At 31.9% G+C, this 17976-nt stretch overlaps 1 non-coding gene across 1 annotated transcript; it reads right to left on the minus strand.

Annotated features, from left to right (window-relative positions):
- Positions 1 to 15059: 15059 nt before the first annotated feature.
- Positions 15060 to 15165, minus strand: LOC130824693 (small nucleolar RNA R71). The gene has a single exon (XR_009046784.1). It is a non-coding gene; the product is annotated as a small nucleolar RNA R71 (small nucleolar RNA).
- Between the last annotated feature and the right edge of the window lie 2811 nt (positions 15166 to 17976).

The raw sequence follows: 17976 nt of genomic DNA on the forward strand, positions 1-17976 counted from the left end.
ATATATGTATATATATATATATATGTATATATATATATATATATATATATATATATATATATATATATATATATATATATATATATATATATATATATATATATATATATATATATATATATATATATATATATATATATCGGTCCAATGGACGGAAGTATAAATGTGTAGATAAATATAAATTTAATTTCTAAGTAATGCAAATATATATTATCGTTATGAAATTGTCTAGTTTAGATAAATGTGATAATAGAAATAATTTTTTATGAGAACGTGTGATTGTGAAAAATTCTAAAGTAAAATTTAAAAAAAAAGTCACCATTCTCGAGAAAAGAAAAATTTAGAAAGAAAAAGTGTAAATAAAATCAATTTATAACGAAAACAAATTATTTTTAGTAAGATTTACTTTATGAAAGATACTCCTAAAACTAATTTAAAATTAAGCTTGTAAGAAAAACTTAATTTTCATTGATAATTAGACACATAAATGAATAATCAAAAAATAAATTAATTTAGTTTTATGTTTTAAAGCTTTTAGAGGAATTTGGGTTAAAAAAAAAAATCTTTAGTTGATACATTTTTTAATTGAGATATTATACAACTACTACAAATAAAAAAAATGATGTACGTGAATTAATTATAACTTCAATCCTAAATCAAAAAAAAAAAATAAATGATGAACAAATTTAGAAAAGCATAGAAAACGAAAAAATTAGTGTATTACAAATTTATAATAATGAGACATACATTTAATTCAGTGCCTCTCCTGAGAAACTGTCTTTATAAGAGACGACTTTCCAAGCCCAGGCCCAACATTTAAAAAAAAGAAAAAAATACCTAAAAATTAATGAGCACATCTGACCCTACACTAGTGGAAAAATGTTCATTTGATGCGGTTTATGTTGCGGTTTAGGCCCCAAGCATTAGTGATAGCAGCAGATGGCCTATTTGAAATGATGCGGTTTTAAACTGCGGCACAAAAAAAGCCTATATGGTGCGGGCCTAACAAAATCGCGGCATATAGTGTAAGACTATATGCTGCGTAACACTATATGCTGCGGTTTTAGAAGGCCCGCAGCATATAGCATATTATTTTTTTTCTTTTTTTGTTTAATATTAATAATATATACCGAATAGTGTGGTGTGCCATGTTTCTGCAAAACAAACCAAGTTTTAGCTACTTTATGCGCGAAAGTGCCAAAAAAGCTTAAAAACCCTCAAAATCGCAACTTAGCACGTAATTTCTAGCATATGACTATGATTTTCAATTCTAAGCACTTCGACACAATAATATATACCAAATAGTGTTGTGTGCCAAGTTTCGTGCAAAACAAACCAAGTTTTAGCTACTTTATGCGCGAAAGTGCCAAAAAAGCTTAAAAATCCTTAAAATCGCGACCTAGCACGTAATTTCTAGCATATGACTATGATTGTCAATTCTAACCACTTCAACAAAATAATATATACCAAATAGTGTTGTGTGCCAAGTTTCGTGCAAAACAAACCAAGTTTTAGCTACTTTATGCGCGAAAGTGTCAAAAAAGCTTAAATGAAACGTATTTCGAATAGTGTTGTGTACCTTTAGTGCTGTCTATTTCGAAAATGTGGCTCTGGATATAGATCTCATTTCTCCACGCACTTTCTTCATTGTGCTGAAACGCATGGGAAAAGTATAACTATTTATATATCAATGCATGTAATAATATTAATGTAATACTATTTATATGTATATAACACTTAATTAAATAAAATTGGTAAAATTTACAAAATTACGTACGCATTCAACAAGGCTTTGAATTTTGTGTTGCGAGGCGGGCTTTGAGCTTTTTGTAATAAGTCGAAGACGTGCACAATATTCATCAAAGGACATATGACCAAAAGTATCCAATACAAACTACAAATGCAAATTTAAAATCAACAAATTAGAGATTATGTGAACTTAAAAATCAAAAGATAAGTTCAATTTCAAAAATAAAACTTACTCTTCCACATATGGAGCCAGAATTAACGTGTGTTTAGATGCAAAGGAATTATTTAAAGCAGTCTCCATGTATGCTTTGACGTCATCTGAATCATTTACGCTTTTAGTACCCGAAATCGACCTAGGACAAAACCATCCAATTTTATTTAAAGATTCGCAAGAATTTAGCTTCTTGTAAGCCGTACTAAACTCACGAATAAGAAAATTTTGTCAGTAATTCGGTTATTAAAACTAGGGCTGAACATGGTTTGGTCTAAACCGTAAACCAAACCGTAATTTAAATATTTGGTCTGGTCTACGGTCTAAATGGTCTGGTCCGGTTTTTTTTTTTTTTAAACGGTTTACGGTTCGGTCCCGGTTTTAAAATTTTCAAACCAAACCGGACCGGAAAACCTTATTAAAATCATATTTTAGGGGATTAGGGCAACTACTCGTGAGTGAACTCCTGCTGCTGGCTGCCTCCATCTCCTTTTCCAAAATCGTGAGTCGTGACATTCTCCTCTCTTCCTCGCCTTCTCTCTGTTTCCTCGCCTCCTCTCTAATTCCTCACCTCCGGCCCTCCTTCGAGGCTTCAAATTTTCGAGCTTCAAGCCTTCAACCCATCGACAGTCGACAGTGCTTCTGTGCTTCTTCGAGGCTTCGACGCTCCTCCTCCAATCTTCATTCTCCAATCTCAGTAGTCACCACGGAATCAAGTGTAGAATCTCGTAATATAAGTGTAGAATCTTCATTCTTAAAAAAAACATGTGTAATTGCTTAATTTTCAGTTGAATGTTGAATGAATCTCGTAATGTTAAATTGTTTGTTTGGAATTTGATTGGAATTTATCAGTTTTAGGGTTTGATTGGAATTCTGATATGTTGAATGTTAAATTGTTTAAATTCGAAGAATGAAGAATCTTAACTTTCAGTTGAATACTTGAATGTTTAAATTTATCAGTTTTTGTTTAAATTCTCCAATCTTCCTTCAACTTTTGTTTAAATTGGTTATGGACGAATGGATTGCTTAATTTTCAGTTGAATGTTGAATGAATCTCGTAATGTTAAATTGTTTGATTGGAATTTGATTGGAATTTATCAGTTTTAGGGTTTGATTGGAATTCTGATATGTTAAAAGTTAAATTGTTTAAATTCGAAGAATGAAGAATCTCACTCAATAAAAATTAAAAAAATTTTTTTTAAAAAAACCGTAGACCAGACCAGACCAGACCGTTCTAGAACGGTCTGGTCTGGTCCGGTCTGGTCTCTTGACTGGTCTGGTCTGGTCTGAAAAATTTCCAGATCGGAATTTCTGGTCTGGTCTGATTTTTCTGTCAAACCGGACCAGACCGAACCGTGTTCACCCCTAATTAAAACAATTAAACAATAATGCCTAAATTGTAAGATAATGAACATCACTTCATGTAGACATGAATAAGAGCTACATTCAACATTTCTCCTCTCAAAAATTAATCATTGTCACTAGGACTAATAATTACAAAAGGGCTCTCCACATAGTAGAATTGTTCCTTCTGCAGGGTTAGAACGATTGGGTCCTCCACACGCATACGAGATGCACATGTGTGCAGTCATTTGCAATCTTGAGAGAGATCTTTTAGCTCTGCATCAGTCAAAATTGGAGTGATTGCCATCACTTTGACCCAGTTGACACCTTTGATGAGGAACCGGTCTCTCTCCTAGAGCCCTTTGACTCTTTTGCTAGTTTAGATATAAATTTCTAAGTAATGCAAATATATATTATCGTTATGAAATTGTCTAGTTTAGATAAATTGTGATAATAGAAATAACTATTAATGACAACGTGTGACTGTGACAAATTCTAAAGTAAAATTCAAAAAAAGTCACCATTCTTGAGAAGAGAAAAATTAGATAAAATCAATTTATAACGAAAACAAATTATTTTTAGTAAGATTTTACTTTATGAAAAACTAATTTAAAATTAAGCTTGTAAGAAAAGCTTAATTTTCATTGATAATTTAGACACATAAATGAATAATCAAAAAAAAATAAATTAATCAAGTTTTATATTTTAAAGCTTTTAGAGAAATTTAGGTTAAAGAAAAGATCTTTAGTTGTTACGTTTTTCTTAGTTGAGATATTATATTAACTACTACACATAAAAAAATAATTACAAAAATAATGTACGTGAATTAATTATAAATTCAATCTTAAATCAAAAAAGATTATAAATGATGAACAAATTTAAAAAAGCATAGAAAATGAAAAAATTAGTATATTATAAATTTATAATAAAGAGAGATATATTCAATTCAGTCCTCTCCTGAGAGACCGTCTTTATAAGCGACGGTTCTCCAGGCACAGGCTCAACATTTAAAAAAAAAGAAAAAATACCTAAAAACTTACGAGCGCGTTTGACCCTATTTGAAGTTGGTATTATAACCTATTGAAGTTGGTGTTATAACCTATTAAAGTTGGTATTATTACCTATTTGGAGATACCAACTTTAATAGGTTATATTACCAACTCTAACAGGTTATAATATTAACTTCAATAGGTCATAACACCAACTCCAAATAAAATTACACATCGCGTGTTTTTCTTGTAGTTTTTTTTTTTCTAAGTAATAATAGGCCGGCCCATTTGAGACGCTTCTCTTATAAAGACGGTTTTAAGTAAGAGTTTGTTATATTAATATTAATTTATAAAGTTAATTTATTTACAACATAAACTTAATCTTTAACTTTGTATTTGTTATAATAATATAATTGACGACAAAGTGAAAAAATAATTTATTACACAATTATATTAAAACATATATGTGAAAAAATAGACAAAAAATTACCATCAATCAATATAATTTGTAGATTTTTATGGTGTATGATTAAAAATATTTAAATAAAAAAAATAGTAATCTTATATGTGTAAGTAAGTTATTATATGACTCTTAACTTCTTAAGTATTTTGAAACAATAAATTTATTTGTTTTAAAAACTGTAAAAGTATTACTAATAGATAGAGATACATATTATTAATATATTACTTTATAAAACATAATCATAAAATTATGCACTAAATAATATAGATTATAAGTACTTACATAAAATAATAGAAAATTTCTACACATAAAAAATAATATAAAAATAATTTAAATGTTCAATGTCTTTGAAAAAGCTTAAAAAAAATTTTAAGCCTAAAGAACATATTTTTAAATATAATAATTAAAATATAACTTAATTTAAGTATTTATGTATTATAAAGTTGTCAAACCTAAGTGATAAAATTATCATTTGAAATTTATTTCATCGGTATCTTATCTTAATTATTAAATATTATTTACTTAAATTATTAATGTGTAATCTATTTAATTTGTTCAATATTTTAATATAGCCATGTAAGTAATATACATGATTATAAATGAAAAACTTTCAAAATTATTTTGTTTTCTTAATTTATTACAAATTTATTTTAATGAAAATAATACTTCCTCCGTTCTTTTTTGATCTTCCATTTTGGGTTTTTCACACATATTAAGAAAGACAGAATCTTTGGGTTGTAGTGGGTATTATTTTAATTAAATAGTAGTGTGAAGTAATTATTGTATTGGAAGTATGAGGTTGTAGTGGGTATTATTTTAATTAAATAGTAGTGTGAAGTAATGATTGTATTGAAAGTATGAGAGAAAAAATAATTATAAATAAAAGAAAAGGGGTACATTAAGAGAAAAAGGGGGTTTTAAGAGGTAAAAGTGGGATAAAAATTTTCTAAAAATAGAAAGTATTCTAAAGTGGAAGAACTTTTGAAACTACCCGTTATAGTAATGTGGAAGATCAAAAAAGAACGGAGGGAGTAATTTACATAAATAATTAATATGTTATTTGATAATTATCCATTGTAATTAAAAGATATTACATACTTTAAATGATTATATATGGTAAAAAATAGTAAATAAGGTAAGTTTTAAAATCTTTTGTAACTATTCAATTAAACAAATCTAATCAGAAAGATATTACATGATATGCTAAAAAATATTTTTCTAATAAGAAAATAAAAAGAGCGGAAAATTTTTTATTGTAAAGTTAACATGTGTCCTAATCGTTTATTTATTAGTATATTGTATAGAAGATTAGGATATTAAGTATGGCATGCCTTCACGGCTCTAAACTACCAAAAAATAATCAATGAAAATAATCATTGAAATAATAACAAGGAAAAGAAAAGTAAAATTGATTTTGGAAACAATTAATATTTAAAAAAGAAATTTAAGGGAGAATTAGTCGTCAAATTAATAATAGAGGAAGAACATAACTGAGATGACATGCCTCCACGATGTAATGAAATGAATATAGTTATGCATCACCTATTGACACCAAACATTCATATTTGGTCTTGCGTGGGGCCAGGAAAAATTATTTGTAAATTAAAGATGATCACGGATGTATGTAATTGGTTCCACCACAATAACAATGGCTTATTTGATTCTTGGATTTCTTTACAAAAATCATTTTTAAAATGGTTGTTAGCTAGAGTTTAGACCTGATCAAACACCGAGCCGGGCCGAGTGGAAAAATGGCCCATTGATGCGGGCCGGGCCGAAGTGCGGGCCTAAAAAGTTCCTGCCTAATCCTGTAATATGCGGGCTTGCGAGCTTTTTTATTTTATACATAATTAAAAACACAAATTATAAATAATTGAAATAAACAAATACAATTGTTACATATTATACATAATGTAAAACAAATTCAAAATGCAAATCATGAACGAGCTTCTTTTCGGGCCGGGCCACGGGCCAAATGCCAATCCCAAACCCGTCCCAAAAAAATTCGGCCCACTTATTTTCTGCCCAAACCCACCCATCGGACCATATTTTAGTACCCAAACCCTCAGTTTTTTGGGCCGAGCCGCCCATGATCAGGTCTACTAGAGTTATTAGTTGAAGTCGTTTGTTTGTATGACTAATTAACGGTATTGACTTATAAGCTAATCATTTAAATCAACTGTTATAAAGACGTTTGGTGAAAATTAATTGTTAATAGTTAGCTAATTAGAGAAAAAATGGATTAAAATTCAAAAACTAATTAATGATTTTAATTTAAAACTCGTTTATGAAATAGTTTTTAGTTGTTTCACTAACTTAAAAAACCAAAAGCAAAAGGACAATAAGGGTAAGGATAGTAAATACTCTTATGATTCATGATTTAGAATTCAAATTTAAAATTCAAATTTTTGGCTAAAAAGGGTTAGTAGTTACAGTTTGGATTGGGCCGATTTTGGTTCCGGTTTCAGGCAATTTCAGACGGTTTTTTGGCGGTCGTTTAGGAGGCAGTTCTTAGCAGTTCGACTCCTGGTTTGGATGGGCCGGACCATCAGTTCATTTCTTTTCTTTGCTTTAAACATGGGTATAAAAATCATGTAAAGTACTATAATAATGTGGATGTACCTTTGTTGATTATTGTCAAGATTCATTACTTGTCAATAGTTATTAAAATATTTACTATTATTATTTAGGTTTAATTTAACATAAATAATCAACATAGGTACGTCCAACCCGATTCCTGCCAGCGGTTCCATGGGTCCCTTAGATTTTTTGGAACGTTAATAGTTCGCAATTCGGATCAGTTCGAAACCTGTCATAGACGGTGCTGGTTCTGGAATAGTTTTTCGGCAGTTCAGGTCCATTTTGGTTTCGAATAACCCATCCGTGGCCATCACTAAGTTATCATAAGAAGCCATAAGAGCAAGAGCAATAGTAGATATACTAATATACCTTTCTACATTTCTCTTTCCATCTATCCTTTTGTCACATCATTTTTCATTAACTTTTTTCATTTACATTTCTATATTTTAGTAATTCTCTAATGGTGGGTTACCCAAATACTCTCCAAAGACTATTTAATATGACCCACTGTATTTTTATACCCCTTTTAATCTTAGCTTAAATAGCCATGAGTATGGATAGTGCTAGTAACTTATCTAGTTATTTATCCTTATGTGTCAAACATAGTGAAAGTTTAATTTTTAAAACTTTTAAGTTTGAATAAACGAAGTCTTGTTTTGTTAAATGTTATAATTAAATTTAAAGTAAAGATTTCAATGTACTTAATTTTATCAAAGTTAATTTGATTTACTATAATAACATAAGTTTCCTTCTAAACTTGGTTGGTTTGATAAATATATTAATTTGATTTATTATTAGAAAACTTTATATTATTTGCAAATGACTTCACAAACTATGTTGACAAAAGCTTATTTTAAGTTCTTTGATAAAAGTACTTATATTTGAATCCAAAGAAAATATTTTTATCTAACTAGAAAAGATTATGAAAAAAGCTTTTATAATGATATTATAGTCTTTTTGGTATTTAAAAATAAGTTTTGGTTATGGTTTTATATTAGTTTTAAAGAAAATATATCATTTCCTAAAAACAAAGATTTTAAAATTTTGGTTGAAACTATTAGGTGACTTCTAAAATTATTTTTAAAATAGTAAGTGAGTATATTTTGACCTCATATTTTACCCTATCATCCACATGCATGTTATTGAAAATATCAAACCATTAGATTGAGGTATCTTGTTGTATAATTAAAGAAAAGAGTGTAGATTTGTACAAATGTCAGGTTCAGTGACAGTTTTGCAGGGTCTGAAAGATACCCAAATTTACCTAAGCTTTACCTATATAATTGAGTGCTACCACTTGGAAACTTTTTCTAACACTCTAAGATTTCTATAGGTACCTTACACGACCTTATATCCCTCCAGAAATGAGAGATTCAACCCCATCTTTCTACCCCTTCATCTCAACAGTTTCTGACAGCTTATATACCTTCAAAAAATCATCCTTGTTCTGAAAAATTCTCTTAATAAGTGCCTCATTGTTTTATACTATAATATTGTAGATATCCTAATCTTTTCATTGATACCTCACACGCACATATAAAAGCTATATAAGCCCCTCATCTTCAAGCAAACATTCATGACTTGTTGTTCTTTTTTGGTCAGCTGTATACATGGAAACAATTTGAAGTGTTTACCATCTTGCTCCTCATGCATGTATAAATAAACCTTATGGTGGAGTTGTACACAAAATTTCACATATTTTAGACCAAGAATTGCATTAATTGGAGCATGAAAGATTATGTTTTGCCCTCAAACATTCCAAACAACTATAGGGTAAGCCAATTTCGAGCACCTTCAGTTTTATGGATTTTGTGACCATCTTCTACTCATTTTAACCTATATTTTTTTCTTAAGAAATATGGGTCTTAGAGTTTTGAGCAATTAGACACTTGAATCATTGGATTTTGAGTTCGGTGGTAGAGGTTATGAGCATTTTAGTAAGTTATGCCGAAAAGGGACTTATGATTGTGAAAGATTTGGACTTTAAGATGAATGTGGGAATTATAATTGGAGTTAGGGACAAAGATATAAAATAATTTTATCATTTTCTTAGCCAAAATCATCAACTTTTGTAAGGTTCTAGTATTATTATTTTGGGAGATTGGATTATTATTCTTGAAACCTTGAAGATTATTCTTGGAGCTTATTTTTCTCTAATTTAGGAGTTCTTATTTCTTATTATTTCTCTTGCATCCTTGGTGACTCATAGTACTCACTTTTTAACCTTCTTACTATATGACATTTATATTATATTTACTTGATTATGGGAAAGATATGGCAATATGTTAGATTGATTTAATTATATCTTGCATGTTGGCTTAAAGTAAGAATAACACATTTTTTGTATCAAAAGTAAAAATAAAGTGTTTATTATAAGTTTGAGTATATGCATGTTATAAATTGAAAATTTATGATATTTTATATATACTAATGTTAGAAATGCTATTAATATGTTTACATTATAAATTTACAAGTATTGTGATTATTATCCGAAATTGGTATTAAATTAAGGTCACAAAAGAAATATATATAAATCTGCAATTTTTTCATTTATATGATATTATTAATGGATATATATTTTATTATATGTATTTTTACTCTAGTGTTCATGCATGATAATTTTATGAATTTCTATTATGTTAAAATGTGTAGAAATGGTGTTTTGAGGTGTTTTTGTGAAGTTGTTGTTGTGAATGAATTTTATGTGAGCTTAGTAGCTTTAGGAATGTATTTTATATGAATTCCACAGTAGATAAAAGTTAGAAAATCATTTAGGTTATGTTCTTAAAATTATTTCATTAAAATGGTTATTAAATGGAATTTTAACTAATAAAATATTTTTTCTAATACATTAAAGGGGGTAAAATATAATATTAATGGATAAAATAGTTTATAAAATCATATTATTATTTTTCCTATAAGTTTGAAACAGAATATAAACTTTTGGTATTTTTCTATGAATTTTTACTAAGTGTTTAATTACTTACCGATAAAATATAAAATGTTAAAATATAAACTAATTACTTAATAAAGTTATTTCGAGCTATAATTTTTATAAGACTCTTATATGAGCAGTATGTTTGTAATTTGATTATTGGATAAGTTTATATGACTATCTATGGACCATTGTAAATTTTAAATAAAACGATAATTCTTAAAACGATAAAATATGAAATAAATACTAAATGAACTATTTTGGACTTGAAATTTTTATGAGACACTTCATATACAGTAGGATCATATGAGGACCCTTGGAAAAAATTTTCGTGGACATTTGAGGACATTAATAATTTTATATCGATTTATCGGTAAATTGGCCAAACAATTTAGTTAGAATCCATAGGCCTATTTTTCTTTAACTTTATAGTCTAAAACTAACTTCATATAACTTTTGGACCTCTAATATATTTTTAGAATATTTTATTGGTTATTATGAATTTTTAATTAATTTATAAGTTTAATGGATGAAAATTCCATAATAAATATTATGAAATATTTTCCTTTAGTTTTATAAGTTTGTATAGTCATGTAGAGAACTTATATAGCTTCTAGAACCTTGCTATAATTTGTGAAATTTTATTTATTGATAATCTCTTTATTATTGAATTAGCAAATTTGTTAACTTTTCCCTAAGAGGATGTTGACTTGGAGTTTGACTAGACTAGGGTTGATTTATAGCAATGTGAAATAGATAATATGGAGTATTGTTTGAACTTATGTGTAGTTGGATGAATGACTCTGATAGTAAGGAAATGTCGAACCACGAACCGGCGTGTAATCCGACGCTCGTGTTTCTCGGCACGTGGAAATGCGGGGTTAGACAGGGGGACCGAGAGAGTCCTATCCTGTAGAAGCTCGAGCATAAAAATTGGTGGAGCGACGGCTCCCATCATAGTTAGAGTTTTGAATATGTTCCTCCTCTAGCCAGACCGTTACATATATCAGAAAGTCATTATTATGTATGTTGTACAAATGTGATTTTGGATCTAAGTTGATCCATTGGATGAACCTCATAGTTACCAAGTATAGGTGATTGTAGCAAATATATTTATTTATATTCATGTGATGAATGTGAAAAATTGTTCAAAGTATTCGAGAACTAAAAATGAGAAACGAGAACCGAGGAACTTAAAATCAAGTTTTGAAATGTACTTTGCATATCTTGTGAATATATTATTATTGTCATAGTATTACATTATTAAGGAGTTTGTACTTGGCGTTAGGCTCTGATTCCGATTCAAACGGCTGTCATCCTTATCATGGATGACAGTATTTTGCAGGAAGGTTTAGCTTCAAGTTTCGATCCAGGGCGCAACATTTATTTTCTTTATCAAAGATTTAACTGCAATTTATTTTACTTATTGGTGACTTTGATGATCATGGTGTATATATGCTTTTTATATGTTTTGAGAAAATAATATGTGTTATTCTCTCAATTGTAATATTCTAAACTTATGTTTTTAAACGATTTTAAATTTCAATGGATTTTAGCAGTCTGGAATTTAAGACTTTCGCATTATTTATTGTAAACATAATTATTAGTGTGATTTATATACAGGGACTGCTGCGGCTGTTACACCCACCTTTATTTACCCTCTCATAATTACATTACTCATTATATTCATGCCTTTATTTTTAACGATAATTATAAATTTTGATTAATTGTTAAAAAATAACATAATTTACGGAACGATTAAATTAAATTAATAAGATAATTTATGTAACAAATAAAAAGTTCTGAAAAAAATAATGCATTATATTAAAAAAATACCAAATTCTAACATTTTAATAATTAATAATCATACTTAAAAAAAAAGTAGTACATGAAATGAAATACAATACAATAAATACTTTCACTATGTATAATTTTATCATACATCAACGTACCAATCTAAACAATTTTCCCATACATACTCTACCAAGTATCTTTACAATGCATAATGAACTTGTTTATTCCAAGTTTCTTTTCTTCTATGCATATATTGCTCTAACGTTAGATTATTATATCTACCTATTCAAAGTTGGTATATTGTATTGCGCTTCTGTGAAGATGATTCTGCAACATATTGAATATTATCATGTTCGAATTCAGTCATGTCCTTATAATATTGGTACGTATCATGTTTGTCTTCAACAATCATATTGTGAAGAAGGATACATGCCAACATTATCTTCCACGTAAGATTTTGATCCCACACTAGAGATGGTCTCTGTATGATTGCAAATCTTGCTTGTAAAACCCCAAAGGCACGTTCAACACCTTTCCTAACTGACTCTTGGCGTCTCGTGACAACGCATCTTTTTGGTTTAGTTGTAGTCGAATTGCGGGGATAAGAACTGCCCATTTAAAATATATTCCATCTGTAAGGTAATAATCCTTATTATATGTGTTCCCATTAACTTTATAGATTTTATAATGGTAGCAAACTCTAAGTAAAGGAGAATTTCTTTTGTCCCAAAAAATTACAACAATCCACCTTTACACATATATTAAGAATATAGTGGAGAAAATTAAGTTTATTTTTTAGGGTTAAAAGTGAGAAATATAAGAAAACATGTATTAATGAAAATTAAATAAAAATGATAAAACTATTGTTCAAAATAAAAGTTTAAGGAACATACTTGATGTATGCACTTTGTACTATATTTTTATGCTCCCTTCCCTTGCATTTTATGGCATTTTGATGTGTGATTTTGCATTTTCCATGTGGTTTTACGCTTGGTTGGAGTTTTGTGTGTCTTTGATTATTTCAGGCCATTTTACTCCACTCTTGTATTGGAAGCGGATCACTCCTGAGCATTAGAATGCGTGCTTCGAGATTTGGAAGATTTGGAGATCGTATTGCGACACTTATTTGTGAGCTCACAGGCCCATTCGGACATGCTTTGAGTCCCGTTGGGTTTCGTTTGTACTTTTGCCGCGTTCTCATGAAGAAAAGTAAGCACAAGATGATAGGCCCGGGCGGGTATTTTCATACCCGGGTGATTTCAAGCAAGAAGTAAGAACGTAAGCATCCAAGCCCAGGACCCGGTGGGGTCCATCACAAACCCGGCCGGGTTTGTCTAAATCACTTGCTGGAATGTTCAACCCACGGACCCGGTCGGGTCTTTATTTAACCCGGTCCGGTCCTGCTTTAATAACCGCTTTCCGCACAGCTTTTCTTATTTAATCACTAAGGAATGTAATAGAACGGGGAAGTTAACATTTTCTCTGGTTTTTAGATACTTTTAATTCTTCACTTTGGGAAAGAAACTTGGTAACTTTCAATTACTTTCGTTCGTCATTTGGTATTCGATTTCAAGTACTATTTCTTTATCCCCTCCTTGTTATTACTTTTAATCATGTTTTCTTTAATGAATTCTTATTTTGTTGCATTTGATATTTGTGAGTAGTCTCTTAATCTAGGGTTAGATGGAACCCTAGCCATGATGTTGATGATGAATTATTGAATCCCAATCCCTTTTTGTTATGCATAATCCTTGTTCATGCTTGGTTTCTTATGCTAGTTAACTCATGTTTTTTCAATAGAAATCTTGGAAATTGTGGTGAACAATTTATTCATCGCTAACGAAAGTTAGAGTCGAATGAATTGCCTTTTAAACCAAGGGCTTGATAATCTTCATGAAAATAGATAGATTTGATTGTTGGATCTTATAGAATACTATGCTCAATGTCATTTATATACTTGATTCCATGAAAATAGGTTTGATAGTATGGTAGTGAAGCTAATAGTCTTCGAGAGGAGTTATTAGTATTCTTAATGATGTATTTGTCCTATTGAACTCGGTTATGATTATTGTAAGGGTAGTAGGATCTCATTGTCATCATATCATGCTAGTGGGGAAATTTATCCCTAGATGTTTTAGTATCATTGATTTACTTTGCTAATTTAATTATTGGTATTCTAATCATTTAGTTAGTTTAGACATATTTTCTCCAAATTTGTGTGTTACTTAGGATCAATTGGTAGCCAGAAAATAATCATTTACAACATTGTTCCCTGTGGATTCGACCCTAACTGCTGCTATACTAGTTGCATATTAGGAATTGGTTGGTAGTACATAAACGACCTATCAAATTTTGGCGCCGTTGCCGGGGAACAACGGATTAGTTTAGTTTTTATTTTCTGAGTTTAAATTGATTCTTTTTCTCTGATTCTGCTTAGGTTAGGTCCCCCTCCCCTATCTATCTAACCCTTTGCTTTTAGTTTCTTTTGTTGCATGCAAACCAGACGACAGGGACACGAACTAGTACCTTTTGACCCTAAAATCGAAGCAACAGCAAGAAAACTCAACTCTAGGCAAAGAAGGCGAAGAAACAACAGAAGGGAAGATTTAACCATGGCTGAAACACCAGAGAAACCCCTCCTGGATTACATCACTCCTGATGCTAGCATTGTCACTACAAGCATTATGAGGCCAGAGATTTCCGGGAACCAGTATGAGATCCGGTCAGCATTTTTCAACTGGATCGCTCAGGACCAATTTCATGGTATTGAGAATGAGAGCCCAACCAATCATATTAATTTGTTCATCGACAAGTCCATGACACACAAGTACAACAACGTCACCTCCGATCAATTAATGTTAATAGCTTTCCCTTTTTCTCTTGCGGGGGCGGCTAAGCAGTGGCTTCGTGAGGAAGAACCCAACTCCATTGCTACTTGGGAGGCTCTGAAAAAGGCATTCTTGCATCGATATTACCCACCCGGAAAAACTTCAAAGTACCGAAATGAGATCTCTACTTTCAAGCAAAAAGACGGAGAATCACTCTACGGTGCATGGGAGAGATTTAAAAGTCTAATCAGAAAATGCCCACATCACGGATTACCGGATTGGATGGTTATTGAGACAGTCTACAATGCTTTGAGGCATGAGATCCAGACTTCTTTGGATGCTGCTGCTGGGGGTAACTTCATGATGAAAACACTGACCCAGGCGAAGAAAATTCTTGATGATATGGCCTCAAATTACCACTGGCGAGAACAATCAACTCCAAGGCGAGGTGGTAGGTATGAAGTGGATGCTATTATTGCTTTGACTAATAATGTACAGGCTTTGACAAGGAAGGTTGAGAAATTGGATGTAGCTGCAGTAAATAAAGTTTGTGGAGCTTGTGGCTTAAATGGGCATTCTAGTGTTGACTGCCAACTTCAAGCCGAAGGGGTTGCTGCTGTGGAACAAGTCAATGCCATTCAAAATTAGAATGCGAGACAACAATACAACCCCTATTCCAACACCTTCAATCCAGAATGGAGGGATCATCCAAATTTTTCCTACAGAAACAACAATGCACAAAATCCCTCATCATCGTACAACATACCATCGGGTTTCCAAAAAAGACCTCCCTTCCCACCTCAACAACAACATCCGCCGAAGTCCAACCTTGAGAACTTGATGGAGAACTTTATCGCGACCCAAAGCAAGCAAAATGAACACTTCAGCACCTCCATTAATCAAATTTTGGCTCACAACAAAATGATCGACACTCAGATGGCTCAGATGGCACAGCAATTGAGTAACTTATCTGTGCAAAAGGGCCAACTTCCGGGAAACACAGAAAAGAACCCAACCACATCCCCACATCAGCAACTCAATGCAGTAACTACGAGGAGTGGTAGGACACTTCATGATCCAGCCCCTAAGGTAAAGACTTCACCTATTGTTGTTCCAGCTCCAGGTATTAATGATGATGTTTCTGAAGAAAAGAAAGATGAGCTAGTCAATTCAGACAAGTCCATAACCGCCGGTCGAACTTACACACCACCAGTGTCATTTCCTTCTAGATTGGCACAAACGAAGCTTGAGCATAAATATGGAAAATTTCTTCAAGTTTTGAGCAAGCTACAGATCAACATCCCCTTCTTAGAAGCCATTAAGGAAATGCCCTCTTATGCTAAATTCCTCAAGGACATCATTTCCAACAAACGTAAGCTAGAGGAGAGTGTGGTGGAAACTCTGAACGGGCAATGTAGCGCTATTTTGCAGTGCAAGGTTCCTAAGAAACAAGCTGATCCTGGTATTTTTACTATCCCACTGAAGTTAGGGAACGATGTGTCTGCTGTAGCCCTTGCTGATTTAGGGGCTAGTGTGAGTGTGATGCCGTTAACACTATGCAAAAAGATCAAAGGCGAGATGAAAGCCACTCGGATGTCCATACAATTAGCCGATCGATCTGTGAGATACCCAGTTGGCATTCTTGAGGATTTCCCTGTCCAAGTGGGTAATTACTTCGTACCCTGCGATTTCGTCATTATGGATATGGAAGAGGATGCCCGCATTCCGGTGATTTTGGGTCGTGATTTTTTAAAGACTACAACATCCATTTTTGATGTGAAGAATGGAAAGTTATCACTTGAGATTTTGGGGGAACAGTTGCATTTCCATCTCCCCTCATCCATGGCATATCCTGCCATTGGGGAGACTGTCTATCGGATGGATGCGATAGTTGATGCTACTACAGAGAGGGAGTCCACGCTCTCCATTGTTGATCCACTTTATGCAGCTATTGAAGGCAACTATGATAAGGATAGGGCCGATGTGATTGAGATGGTCCAAGTTTTAGATCACAAGTTGAGTTTGAGGACATCCCACCTTGGAAGGTGTCCACCATTGAGGAACGAAAGGAGTGTACTACGCCTCCTCAGGTAGAATAAAAACCCCTTCCCCCTTCTTTGAAGTATGTTTTTCTGGAAGATAATGACACTTACCCTGTTATTGTCAATGCTGAACTCAATAGCACTCAAATTGAACGATTGCTCACAGTTCTGAAAAAGTATAAGAGTGTTATTGGGTACACTATTGATGAAATCAAGGGTATCAATCCCTCATTTTGCACTCATAAGATTTTTCTTGAAGATGATCATACCTCTTCTATAGAACCACAATGAAGACTTAATCCTAATATGAAGGAGGTAGTCAAGAAAGAGGTTCTTAAACTACTTGAAGCGGGAATAATATTCCCCATTTCAGATAGCAAGTGGGTGAGTCTGGTTCAAGTAGTTCCCAAAAAGGGAGGTATGACCGTTGTCAAGAATGACAAAGGGGAATTGATTTCCACTAGAACTGTCACAGGGTGGCGAATGTGTATTGATTATCGCAAGCTGAATAAAGCCACCCGAAAAGATCATTTCCCTCTCCCCTTCATTGACCAGATGTTGGAAAGAATGGCTAAGCATTCCTTTTTCTGTTACTTAGATGGATACTCAGGTTTCTTTCAAATTCTCATATCCATCCAAGTGATCAGGAAAAGACGACGTTCACTTGTCCTTATGGCACCTTTGCATATCGCAGAATGCCATTCGGTCTTTGTAATGCACCCGCCACATTCCAGCGATGCATGATGGCAATTTTCTCAATTTTCATTGAAAATATCATGGAAGTGTTTATGGATGACTTCTCGGTTTACGGAACATCTTTTGATTTATGTTTGCGAAATTTGGAAAAGGTGTTAAGTAGATGTGAGGAAGTCCATCTAATATTGAACTGGAAAAAATGTCATTTTATGGTTCAACAAGGAATTGTTTTAGGTCATGTTATTTCCAATAGGGGTATTGAGGTCGATAAAGCAAAAATTGATGTGATTGAGCGATTACCACCCCCCACTTTTGTTAAAGAGGTTCGTAGCTTCCTTGGGCATG

This window comes from Amaranthus tricolor, chromosome 9 (assembly GCF_026212465.1).
Source record: "Amaranthus tricolor cultivar Red isolate AtriRed21 chromosome 9, ASM2621246v1, whole genome shotgun sequence".
Taxonomy (NCBI): Eukaryota; Viridiplantae; Streptophyta; class Magnoliopsida; order Caryophyllales; family Amaranthaceae; genus Amaranthus; species Amaranthus tricolor.